Source organism: Odocoileus virginianus, chromosome 2 (assembly GCF_023699985.2).
Source record: "Odocoileus virginianus isolate 20LAN1187 ecotype Illinois chromosome 2, Ovbor_1.2, whole genome shotgun sequence".
Lineage (NCBI taxonomy): Eukaryota > Metazoa > Chordata > Mammalia > Artiodactyla > Cervidae > Odocoileus > Odocoileus virginianus.
The window spans coordinates 78,650,078-78,662,812 of NC_069675.1; positions in this window are offsets into that span (position 1 = coordinate 78,650,078).

A 12,735-nucleotide genomic window follows, 5' to 3' on the forward strand; every position below is an offset into this window, starting at 1 on the left:
CTGCACCCTCCCTTGGATCATTTGTTCTGATTACCAGTGGGGAGGTTTAAAGCCCTAGCCCATGTTCAGTCTAAGAGACCACACGGAAGGACAGAGAGGGATGTCAGTGTCAGTCGATAGACCTCCTTCGAACCCTTCACACCTTGTGTGTTGGCAGGATGGAGCTGAAAGGGAATGCAACCCTCTGCAGGCAGAGGTGACGATAAGAGGAAGGAATAGGACAGTAGGCTGGAGAGTGAAGGAATGAGAGGGAGAACGAGGCCACAGTCAGATACAGGGAGAGGAGGGCAGGTGTGATGAAGGGAGACAGGCATGGTGGGAAGGATCCTAGCTTGCATCAAGATATGGGAGAAGGTGAGGCCAGAGCTCATGTCCTTCATGAAGGATGCTGCTCATCCCATTGCACAAATACAGAAGAGCTTTCAAAATGGGCCTGGTGTTTCGGTCCATCTTCTCCACCCTCCCAGCTTCCTCTCTTCCTCTGAGACACAGACAAGCCTGGATTCCCCGGCCGTCTACACAGCATTCTGAATGGATCTTCTGAATGAGGTCTTGGGTGGAAAACCTTGGTTGGAAGGAGATCTTTCTCCCCAGGTGACTCCACCTTCTTGCACGGGTTCCCCACTCGTCTTGCCTCCACCCTCTGGTTAACAGACAACTGGAGTCCCCCTGCTGAGGATGATGGCCGGAGGCCACTTTTCTGGAACAAAGCAGTGATTTCCTCCAGCGCCATCATGGACCTCCCCCCTCCCTCCCCAAGTCCTCGGGGGGAAGGGCAATTTGTGGAAACGGAGCTGCTGGGTAATAGATTTCTCTGTCAACATGATGAGTGAAAGAAAGACTGAGGTAATTACCAGTAATGCACTTCAATTATTGCCTCTGCCTCCCCATCCCCCCACCCCCAGCAACACGTCCCCATTTAATTTTCATTTAAAACAAAACAGTTGCCACAGACCCAAGGCTAAAAACAGAAATCCCTTTCAGCTCCTGGCAAATTAGCAGGGATGTCTTATTATGGAAGCGGTGGGCGACGAACTTCTTCCAGAGCAATACAGGAAGCGGGCCTCCCGGTCACCCAACGTCCCCTGCCACACAGCTCCATCCTCCAAGGCTCCAGGCAATTAACCTTGTCCCTCCAGGACCACAGAGCACCCTCCCCTCGCAGGCCTGTATTAGCCTCTTTCAAAGCCCTCGCCTGAGCCATTCTGTCAAAAATCAGTAGCACCTTGAGGAGGCCTGAGGTCAGGGGACTTCCTTGCTACACAGGAAGGCGTGTTCTATCAGAAACGGGAAATGTTCTCAGCCCCTCAGATCTTGGGCGACTAAAAATAAACGAATAGGCCTTAAATTAACTTTTTCTTTCTTTGGCCCCCTCCCTCCCCTGACTTTCCACCAAGACTTTTCAACTTGAAGGAAAAGCATTTATTATCTGAGAGTGACACACAGGAAATTAGACTTATAAATTGTGCTTAAAACGTTATAGTTTCCAACTTTCTTTAATGCTAATCTTAATGCTAATAGGTTGTGAGATATGTGTTTAGACTTGAGAGTTTTTTTTTCTTTTCTAATTAATTCTCAGCTTCAGCACAAGAAGCATTTGTGGTGGAGGAGTTCCAGGAGTTTCTACACTATTGGAGAAGGGGCCTGCTGGAGGGGTTCAAACGGCCATTTTCCTAGAGACTTCCAAAAAAATTCAGTTAGTCCAGAGAATCAAAGCACTCACTCTCTACTGATGAAGTTTGGAAGACAGGATTTGTGTTGACATTCCACTCTGACCCAAGCCACCTCCACCACCCTGGTCTGGATTCTACCCTCCTCTCTCAGGTTCTTTCTGCTCCTGTCAGAAATTCCCACAAAGTTTCCCACTGGGACCAAGTTCTCCCACCACCACCATTTTATTTATGTGACTCTCCACCTGGGCTCCCATTGGGCTCCCTCACCTCCATGTGTATTCTTACAATGAAGTCCCTTGCCTTTTGGCATTTGTATATTATCTATTTTTCAGAATGGGCTTCCCAGGTGGCGCTAATACTAAAGAATCTACCTGCTAAAGAAGGAGACATAATGAGACTTGGGTTTGATCCCTGGGTCGGGAAGATCCCCTGGAGGAGGGCATGGCAACCCACTCCAGTATTCTAACCTGGAGAATCCCACAGACAGAGGAGTCTGGCGGGCTACAGTCCCTGGGGTCGCCAAGAGTCAGACACGACTGAAGGACTTAGCACACACATTCTTCAGGACAGTTGTCATGAGAGAAAAACTCATAACAGTGCTGGGAAACACCCTTCTGTAGGGCCGGGCTGACATCTCTGGGACCTACAGCCCCTCCTGGACACCAAATCAGTGTGGTGGCAGAAGGAAGGAGTCAGGAGTTTTGGGTGTGTAGCCAGGTACAGGTATCAAGGGTGGGGGAAAGTGTGATGTGGGAGGGGATATCTCATGGTTTTCCGGATGAGCTAAAGACCTTGCCAGAGGTTTTGGTTGATGGATTTGGGGACCAAAATGAGCCCCCACTGGTGATTTGGAAAAGAACACTTGCTTTCTCTTATCTTCAAGAAGAAAAATAAAATTGTTGTTGTTCAGTTACCCAGTCATGTCCAACTCTCTGTGACCCCATGGACTGCAGCACGTCAGGCTTCCCTGTCCTTCACCATCTCCCAGAGCTTGGTCAAACTCATGCCCACTGAGTCAGTGATGCCATCCAGCCATCTCATCCTCTGTCATCCCCTTCTCCTGCCCTCAGTGTTCCCCAGCAACAGGGTCTTTTCTAATGAGTCAGCCCTTTGCATCAGGTGGCCAAAGTATGACTTTCTCTTATCTTCAAGAAGAAAAATAAAATACATGGACTCTACAACTATCAGTGGGAGAGATTGGCTAGTTGGTCTCCAAACCACCTCCCATTTCTCCTAGACACACCATATGCTTTCTTTTCCAGCCTCCCTTGCAATTGGCTATAGTCATGTGACAGTCTGTCCAATAGAATTGAAGAACCATGCCACATGTTCCTCCCCCTAGTCTGTCCCTTCCCTCAAATAGAGATGGGGGACCAATGATGCCCTCTAGGCTCTCAGTCAGTAGTTTTCAACTGGGGACAATTTTGCCAACCATGTGACACTGTCATATCTAGGGGTGTGAGTGTGCTGTGTTATTGGCCTCTAGTGTGTAGAGACCAAAAGTGAAACTTGCTCAGTCGTGTCTGACTCTGCGACCCCATGGACTATACAGTCCATGGAATTCTCCAGACTAGATAGAACACTGGAGTGGGTAGCAATTCCCTTCTCCAGGGGATCATCCCAACCCAGCGATCAGACCCAGGTCTCCCACATTGCAGGCAGGTTCTTTATCAGCTGAGACCAAGGATGCTGCTAAATGTCCTACAAAGCATAGGACAGCCCCCTCCAACAAAGACTGCTTGGGTTCCAAAATGTTAAAATGCCCAAGCTGAGAGACACTGCTCTAGATGGAGGGAGCCTGGGTCTCGGAATGGCCATGTGACTGCCAACCTTCCTGGCACTGTCATGGAACAAGAAAGAGATCTTCACCAACTGATGCACAGATATTTGGTGGTAGTTTATAAGAGGAGTCAGACCACTTTGATGGGGTCTGCTGTTCCCTGACACTAAATACACCACCTGAAATGGGAGGTGGGCTGGTACACACCAGGGGGGCTCCCTATGCTCCCCCAAATCACAATCTCCATGCTTGTGACACAGTCTCAACACTGTAAATTCCTACTGCCCCACCTGCACTCTGCCTTGAAAAAGTTAGATGTGTCCACAGGTGTCACCTGAAAGTCACTGTGATGTCTTTGAAGGTAGGGACGGAATCTCAGGCAAGTTCAGATGAGTTTAATAAGCTCTTTCAGAGGGTCTTCACCATTTTGGTCTTTGCATATAACTGAGGGTAGAGACCTTGCTAAGCTCTAGTCTAGTCCTCGAGGAGTCATCAGTCCAGTGGGAGGGACAAAAACTTAAAAAGACGGTGGAACACTAAACTAGCAAACATTGTATGGAAGAGGGGCACAGCCTGTGAAAGTGTCACAGACTGTCACGTGACACAGCAGCTTCCTTTCTCTGGGGCTCATTGCTAGAAGCCGGGGATCCTTGGCCACACGTGGAGGAAGTTCTGGGGAGCGCTGAGGGCAGCCAGACCCTGTTGATAGCACTCACCAAGTTCTTCATCAAGACACATGACCGCTGCTCTCCTCTCCACAGTTCCAGCCCCGCCTTGGTCTGAGGCCTCCGCTTCACACATCCGGGGGACGGTGAAAGCTCTCTTGCCTTCAGCCACGTATTCCACCCTTTGTGCAAAAGTGCCACAAACTGCACAGAAGAACAGAGCAGTCACCAAGAGAGCCCCACACATGCTCAGTAAATATTTACTGAAAGAATGAATAGACGGATGAACACCTACAGATTTACGCAGCCAATTCCTTCCAACAAGAATGGCTTGTCTCCATCTTTTCCTCCAAAGGCTTATCTGGTCGACTTTTCTGGTTATATCTCCACGTCGTTATGGTCTGATTATATCTCCACGTCACTATACAGACTAAAAAATAGACAAGAGAAAGATGCAAGCTGCAGAGGGAACACAGTAAAGAATGTGCCTCCTAGACTTGGGAACCAGAAAAGTTTTCCAGACGGAGGTGATATCTCAGTTACAATTTGCAGGAGGCATGGAATTGGAAGAGGTCAGGTTGGGGATGTGAGATGGGGAAATAGAACCCCCCATATGATGGTGGTCCCTCAAGGGAGATGGAAAAAGCTACTTTTGAGGAGCAATGAGTTTGTTGGCAGAGGACGAGGTGAGAAATGACAAGAACTGAGCTCAACAGGTGAACGGTGGCCAGACCATGCAAGGACTGTCTGATGGGGGATAGGAAAGTACAGGAGGCTTGAAGCAGGTAAGCCATGGTCTTCTGTGTGCTCTGGAAGGATCAGTCACACTGCCTTCTTGAGAATGGATTCGATGTGTACTTCTGGAGATGGTCACAGTCATGGGAGGGGGGTGGAAGGGTTCGCTCCCAGAACTACAGTGCTGGAAGTCAGATCTAGAGACTTGGATAAGACACTGGACTCCAATGCCATCCTTCATACAGGTGCCAGAGAGATTTTGCAAACACTGATCTGACAGTGTCACTCTCCTGCTCCAAGTTCTTCATTGGCTCCAAGTGCTACAGGGTCAAATCCCAACTCTTCGCAATCAAGCTCCTGCAAGATTCTGGTTTGTTTGTGTCTTTCTGGATGGCATCCTCTCATTATCTTGAGCTTTGCCTTGGCAAGACTAGAACTGCTCTCCCACTCCAAGTCTCAGGTTTTGTTTCTTCTTCTTCTTCATAAAATAAATCCTCTTTGTTTCCATCCAGGCCAAGGTTGTGCTTTTACTCTAAGTACTTGTATTCTGATTGGCAATCTGCCCACCTAGACTGGGAGCTTCTTGAGGACAGGAACTGAATCACTTAGCTAAATGAGCCCAGCACCCATCATGGTGCCTGAGCCCCACACATGCTCAGTAAATATTTACTGAAAGAATGAATAGATGGAGGAATACCTACAGGTATGCAGCCAATTATGCAGCCAATTCCCTCCAACAAGAATGACTTGTTTCTATCTTTTCCTCTGAAGGCTTACCTTCAAGGTCTTCAAGGATATGTTAGTTAGAACTAAGCACTATGTTAAATAGCTCTCAAGAAGGTTGTAGCTTTAAAAACAAGAGGTTCATTTCTTTTTCATACAGTCAAGGAGGCTGGGTGGGATGTTTGGGTGGGTGTTCCCATAGTCAGGAATCCAGGTTCACTGTGCACTGACATCTTCAGCATGTGAGTTCCAGGAGGGAAATGCATGGAAGCATACATTCAGAAGATTCTATTGCTTAGGTTTAGATGTATGACACATCACACACCCTTTTTGCTCCCACCTTGAGGACTGACTTTGGCATGGTGCCAAGTGAGCCTCAAGGAAAGATGGAAAACATGGGGTGTCTGGGCAACCGAGTTGCCAGCTATCTGGGAGAGTGTGACGTGATGGAGAGCTGACCGGCTTCATCATAAAATCTGGCCCAAATGTCACCAACCTGAAGACTTCCCAGCCCCATGAGCCTGTGGGTCTTTCTTGTCGTTCATCACCGGTGGACACTCGTGCTTTCTACCAGCATGGCCGAGTTATACACCCTCTGGTTCCCTATGCCTCTGCTAGTTTCTCTCCTTTGCAGAATAACCAAGAAAACCATTTATATCTTTGTTTTCTCCCCTTTGACTTTGTAACAGAGCAGCAGAAAGACCACTGCAGTCGGAAACAGGAGAGTTGGCTGATTAGCTGTAGGCAGTCACTGTCCCCTTTCTGGGTCTCAGTTTCCCCTAGTACATTAACAAAGAAAGTGGGCAGAGTGCCTTTTAAGTTCTCTCCCATTTCTATTATTCTGTGGTCCTGGGTCCTCGATGAGCAGATCTCAGACCTCAGCCCTGGCCTCACTGCCCCTTCTCAGTTCTGCAGGAAACTCAACCCTGGGCTCACTGTGGAGGGTGCCCCTGATCACCACCCATGCACTCATAAGCATGCAAGAGAGAAAAAAGCTGGGAGAACTGGATCCAAGGCTTGGCTTCATCATTCCACAGCCTTGTACAATGGGTGAGTATTTTCCTGAATTTGCCTTCTTTCTTATAAATGAAAATCCCCATATCTGCTGCATGATGCAGTCATCTAATAGGGAAGATCAAGTGAGAGCATGAAGGTGAAAGCCCTTTGGAAATAGTGCGTGCGTGCATGCTCAGTTGCTCAGTCGTGTTGAACTCTTTACAACCCCATGGACTGTATCCTGCCAGGTTCCTCTGTCCATGGGACTTCCCAGGCAAGAATACTGGAGTGGGTTGCCATTTCCTACTCCAGGAGATCTTCCCAACCCAGGGCTCGAACCCACATCTCCTGCGGCTCCTGTATTGGCATGCAGATTCTTCACCACTGAGCCACCTGGGAAGCCATAATATATGTCTAATACATAATATATATATCATACATATATATTATATATATCACAGCCACCTGGGAAGCCCTTTTTGGAAACAGTAAAGGGTTATATTTCATTTAGCCTTAAAAATGTGTATTTCCTAGAACATTTGCTGTTTTATGGTCTGAGAGGACCACATTTTTCTCCTCGTGTTCCTGGAGCTTCCAGAAGCAGGGTAGGGAGGGATGGGGCAGGGGCAAACATTTCTCAAGAGCCTCGTTTCAGACCAACACACCCACATGTGGCCTGCCAATCCTTCCTGGGTGGGTGGGAAAACACCAGGGTTAGTAGATGAGGCCGTGAGACTGAGGCAGCCGAAGAAATGGGGGCAGATGGCATGAGTCACCTCTGGGCTAAGGTATTTCAGGTTGCTGTGCCAGGATGACCTTGGATGCCACCTGCAGAGATGGTGGCATCAGGGGACAGAGAGTCTGACTCTCCGAGTCTGGAGTGACCATACAATTTACCACCCACACTGGGACATTTCTGAGAGTGAGAGAGAGGGGCCAGTGATCATCAGGGTGGCGTGGCCAGCGTGAGCCCCAGACAGTCAGCGTGTGCACTTGGCCCTCTTCCCTGAGGTTCAGGCTGGAGGAGAGCCCAGGGACTTGCTTGGGACTGAGAGCTGGCGGCTTGTGTTAGGCTGTGCCTTTCGGCTCTCAAGGCACTTAGGGAATGTTGGCCCTGATTAATTCATTCACATCACCGGGTTCAGTTTCCACAAATACTCCACGAGGTAGGCATGATTTTCCCCAGTCAACACAGCCACCGCATAAGGTTACAGCAATGAACTTGTCCAAGATCACACAACTAGTTTAAAACCCAGCTTTGCCGGATTCCAGAGTTCATGCTCTTTCTTCTACTCCGTCACGTGGCCTTCCTCACAGCCCAGCTCGACTTCCTAACTCCCAGAAGACCCATGGGAAGAGGCTGGAGTTTTAGAATGAAATGTCTGCGGCCCCTGCCCCATTAACCCCCGAGAACACAGCTCCCTGGCTGCCCCTCCACCTGCAGGGCTCAGAAGGCAAGTGCCCATATTTCACTTAAAAAAAAAAGAAAAAGAAAAGATCAAACGCCCTCCGCCAGTGACTTTAACTTATTTATGGGCTTGATTTTTTTTTTTCCTGGATCATTTCCTTTCATTCCTGCCAGAAGTCCTTGCTTACAATCCTCCCAAGTTATTAATAAAAGAAGTCAAACGGTAGCGAGCGCAGGGGGACGTTCTTGGCTCCTGCTGATGTTTAGTTTGTGCTGGAAGCAGATGTTCTCACCCAAATCATAGACACTTGCCAGGCCTCTCACATCGGTCCCCTTTTCAGCGGAGGACAGAAGGAGTTCAGAGGAGAAAGCTGATTTCCTAGCCCAGTAAGAGAAAATGAAGGACAAGGACCCTCACTCAGATCATCGTACAGACAATACACAGGTGATGTGCCCAGCTCTGCGTGAGATATTAAGGACCCCGCCTAAGCCAACCAGCCCCGACTGTCCTCCCAGCCCCCTCCTCCTGCCTTTCTCCATTGAGATGTCTCAGCAATTTCTGATGAGATGGTAAATGACTACATGACTCAGCTCTCCTTTGCAGTCTAGGCTAAGCCTTTCTCAATAGCTTTTTTTTTTTGAGTTCTGAATTATTGTTGTTGTTCAGTCACTAAGTCATGTCCGACCCTTTGCAACCCCATGGACTGCAGCACGCCAGGCCTCCCTGTCCATCACCAACTCCTGGAGTTTACTCAAACTCATGTCCATTGAATCAGTGATGCCATCCAACCATCTCATCCTCTGTCATTCCCTTCTGCTCCCACCTTCAATCTTTCCCAGCATCAGGGTCTTTTCCAATGAGTCAGTTCTTCGAATCAGGTGGCCAAAGTATTGGAGTTTCAGCTTTAACATCATTCCTTCCAATGAAAATTCAGGGTTGATTTCTTTAGGATTGACTGGCTTGATCTCCTTGCTGTCCAAGGGACTCAAAAAGTTCTTTTGAGGGTTTTCCATAAGAAGTTACAGAAAACCTCCAACAAACATTTTGGCCAACCCAATTAAAAAAAAAAATACTCAATGGAGAAGTTTCGGACAGATATTTAGGGCAAGTACACTACCTACATCTTTCGCAGTGAAGACTCCTGCCCCAGAATAGGAAACTAGGCAAGCAGCTTCTCAAGGGAACTTTATCTTGGCCAGGTTCCTGTCTCCCAACTCACCATCCTGGCCTCTACTGAGCCACTTAACACAACAGATTCACATCCTCTTAGTTGTCTGAATAGACCGTTCCTTACCTTGGATAACCAAGTTGAAAAGATCCCTCCTGATCTGAGTGACTTACCCGTTATAATCTTCTGTCCACTCTTTCCAGATGGAAGGAGTCTTGAGACTGGCTTGTCGATGGATGAAGAGGACCCAAGAGCCAGCAGGCAGAGCACAAGTTAGAATGAGCTTCAAGAACAACATGAGGGTGATGGCAGCCAGTGGGAGCCCCGAGAAAGGAGAGTCCGGGCCCAGGGCCACTGGGCAGGTACCAGTGACGCCAAGCAGAGGGAGGGTAGTTGAGGGAGTTGTCATTCGGTCGCCCAGTCGTGTCTCTTTGCAACCCCGTGGACTGCAGCATGCCAAGCTTCTCTGTCCCTCACCATCTCCCAAAATTTGCCCAAGTTCACATCCATTGCATCAGTGATGTTATCCAGCCATCTCATCGTCTGATGCCCTCTTCTCCTTCTGCCTTCAATCTTTCCCAACATCAGGGACTCCATCCCCTAGTTGGGGAGGGGGGGGGGACAAAAGGCTTCTGACTAAAAGCCAAAATAGTTTGTTTCTAGTGCCAGTTTTGCCCCCCGTTGGGCTGATTCACCTGTACTGGGCAGACCTCAGCTTCTCTATCTGGAAAAGATATTTTCAGGGAAGAGGCTTTCCGCTTCCTTTACCTCCAAATGTTAGGAACTTCCCTGGTGGTCCAGTAGTTAAGACACTGTACTCCCAACGCAGGGGGCCGGGGTTGAATCCCTGGCCAGGGAACTAAGATCCCACATGCACTGTGGGTATAGCTTAAAAAAAAAAAAGGTGTGGCTGTGAGAATCAAACAACAGAAGAGAAATGGCCACATGATTGGTAAGTCTATTCAAACTAGACGGTAATCTTGTGATTATGAGTTTGTCACCATCAAGGTTTGAGGGGCTGACTGTGTCCAGGGATGCATGGAGGCTTGAATCCCATGTCCTCCTGCCTTGATGCATGTCCACGAAGGCATGTGCGCATACAGGGAAGGGATTCTCTTAGGCTCTAGAGGCTGTTGGGGCCGGCAAGGGTTTGACGGTACAAACCCCACATTCCTTGTAGCATCACTGACTTGTCTCCACGGACGGACGGGCAACCTTCCCCTGGGTCTTGGCTCACAGCAGCCCTGAGGGCTGAGATTGTGAACCCATGGGTCCCCTCTGGGCTGACTCCCCAGCTGAGCAGCTTATTTGCAAGTAGCCTCGTGGGTTCCGTGATGAAACCACACAATGAGGCAGTCACCCTCAGCCATTGCCCTCTGGGCTCCAGCCCAGGGTCCGCCTCTCTCTGTGGGCTCCATTCATCCCAAAGGACATGCAGCCTTCGGTCGGGGGCGCCCACCCCGGCTCCGGAAGGTTTCAGGGCCCCATCTCTCAGTGGGGGCGGCGGAGGCCAGTGCCACGCGTCACGGGACATTGCTCACATTCTCGGGGAAGGCGTGGAAGGGTGCCAGCCAGTCTCCCAAGCCAGGCCAGCCTGGAATGCCCTGGAGGGCTGGCTTCCTCCCTCCTGGGTCTGCCCCGGGCTCAGGGTCACTTCCTCCGTCTGGCTTCTGCTCGCGCCACCCAAGTCTGGCCTGTCACCTCTGGGCCGGGGAGGGCAGCTCAGGGGTGGCAGTGCCCTTCCCGCCAGGTTCCACTCTGTTCCGAGACAGGTAATGGGGGTGTGAGTCCAGATTTGCCTCTGTCCCACTGTGTGACTTTGGCCAAATTGCTCCCCGTCTCTGGGCTTCCGTCTCCCCATTCGTAAACCGAGCTTATCAACGTTTGTCTCTCAAGATGGTTAAATCTTGAGAGAAAATCAAATCAAAATGTCAAGAAATCTAAATTCAGTTTAATTTCAAGAACAATAAGTCAGATGAAATGTGTCCCCATGCCTCTGCAGAGTCAGTGCCGACAGGGGACTCTGGAATTGAGCTCAGGGTATGACTTTGGGTGTTCATCTCTCGGGCTGCCCCGCATCTGGGAACAGGGTGAACATCCCGGCGCGCCCAGTGCACAAGGACGCTGTCACAGCCACTGAAGGGCCAGATAAGGAAACCCTTCGTGTGCTACAAGTCCTGCCCTGGCTTTGTGTCAGGTCCTCTGAGCTATCAAGCACTTACTCAAACGGTTTAAAAGCCCCGGGCATCCACTACACGTGGGCGGGGTGGGGTGGTGAACAGGGGTGGGCCTGATGCCAAACACACACAGGAGGGAGACTTCAGGAATTCTAATGGTCGCATCCGGTGGGTCTTCCCCTTGACGTGTAATTTCCCGTGTTCATTGAACCCAGGCAGGCCCTTTCATGCATGTGTTTCTGATTCTGATTAGACGCGCTGACATCACTGAAACGGTATGCCCGGGGTTAGTCTCACGACCACCAGGCTGGGGGTACAGGAATTTTGGTGCCAGAAAAATTGGATAATGTGGGACAGTCTGACTTTGCTCTCCGACTTCCAAAGTCTCCTGGGACTCTTCTGATCTGGCCTGAGGCTGTGGTCCCTGACACACTCACATGCACACACTCACACACACACACACACAGGGAGGATGGGGCTGTGGTCCCTGCACACTCACACTCACACACACACACACACACACACACACACACAGGGAGGATGGGACTGTGGTCCCTGTCACACACACATACACACACAGGGAGGATGGGGCTGTGGTCCCTGTCACACGCACACACACACACACACAGACACACACACAGGGAGGATGGGGCTGTGGTCCCTGTCACACTCACACTCACACTCACACACACAGACACACACACACAGGGAGGATGGGGCTGTTGTCCCTGTCACATTCACACACACACACAGACACACACACACAGGGAGGATGGGGCTGTTGTCCCTGTCACATTCACACACACTCACACACACACACACACAGGGAGAATGAAGCTGTGGTCCCTGTCACACTCACACATACACAGACACACACACACAGGGAGGATGGGGCTGTGGTTTCTGCCACACTCTCACACACACACACACACACACACACACACAAGGAGGATGGGGCTGCAGTCCCTGTCACACTCACACACACTCACACAGAGGGAGGATGGGGCTGCCGTCCCAATCACCAGGCACCGAGCCTCTCACCTGTCCTGGCTCCGTAAGCAAGGAGAGCCAGGACTTCACGGCTGGGTCTGAGCGCCTGCCTGTCTGCAGAGCCATCCAAGAGCCTTGGGGGCAGCCTCGCACAATCCCCGTGCCTGTCCTGTGATGACCGGGGCAGGGAAGAAGAACACCAGGTGTGGATGCCGGACAAGGAGGCCAAGCAACCCAGACTTGAGAACTGGCTTTGTCCCTCCCGGGATTCTTGACCGTGGGTGTCATTTCCTTCTCTCTAGCACAGTATCCAGATCTAGAAATTGGTTACTGTAAGAATTTAATGCCAAGCACTTAGCACAGGGGACTTGCCTGGTGGCAGACTGTAAAGAATCTACCTGCAATTCAAGAGGCCCTGG